Raw genomic sequence first — 999 nt, 5'->3', positions numbered from 1 at the left:
TTCTCAACATAGTTTTGGAAGTCCTAGTCACGGCAATCAGAGAAGAAAAAGAAATAAAGGAAAACAAATTGGAAAAGAAGAAGTAAAACTATCACTGTTGGCAGATGACATGATACTACACATAGATAATCCTAAAGATGCCACCAGAAAACTACTAGAGCTAATCAATAAATCTGGTAAAGTTGCAGGATACAAAATTAATGCACAGAAATCTCTTGCATTCATAAATACTAATGATGAATAATCTGAAAGAGAAATTAAGGAAACACTCCCATTTAGCATTGCAACAAAAAGAATAAAATACCTAGGAATAAACTTACCTAGGGAGACAAAAACCTGTATGCAGAAAACTATAAGACACTGATGAAAAAATTAATGATGATACCAACAGATGGAGAGATATACCATGTGCTTGGATTGGAAGAATCAACATTGTGAAAATGACTATACTACCCAAAGCAATCTACAGATTCAATTCAATCCCTATCAAATTACTAATGGCATTTTTTACAGAACTAGAACAAAAAATCTTAAAATTTGTATGGAGACACAAAGGACCCTGAAGAGCTAAAGCAGTATTGAGGGAAAAAAGTGGAGCTGAAGGAATCAGACTCCCTGTCTTCAGACTATACTACAAAGCTACAGTAATCAAGATAATATGGTACTGGCACAAAAACAGAAATATAGATCAATGGAACAAGACAGAAAGCCCAGAGAGAAGCCCACGGACCTATGGTCAACTAATCTACAACAAAGGAGGCAAGGATATAAAATGGAGAAAACACAATCTCTTCAATAAGTGGTGCTGGGAAAACTGGACAGCTACATGTAAAAGAATGAACTAGAACACTCCCTAACACCATACACAAAAATAAACTCAAAATGGATTCAAGACCTAAATGTAAGACCAGACACTATAAAGCTCTTAGAGGAAATCATAGGAAGAACACTCTTTGATATAAATCACAGCAAGATCTTTTTTGATCCACCTCCTAGAGT

Source organism: Physeter macrocephalus, chromosome 2, assembly GCF_002837175.3.
Source record: "Physeter macrocephalus isolate SW-GA chromosome 2, ASM283717v5, whole genome shotgun sequence".
NCBI lineage: Eukaryota > Metazoa > Chordata > Mammalia > Artiodactyla > Physeteridae > Physeter > Physeter macrocephalus.
This window is presented reverse-complemented; position numbering follows the sequence as displayed.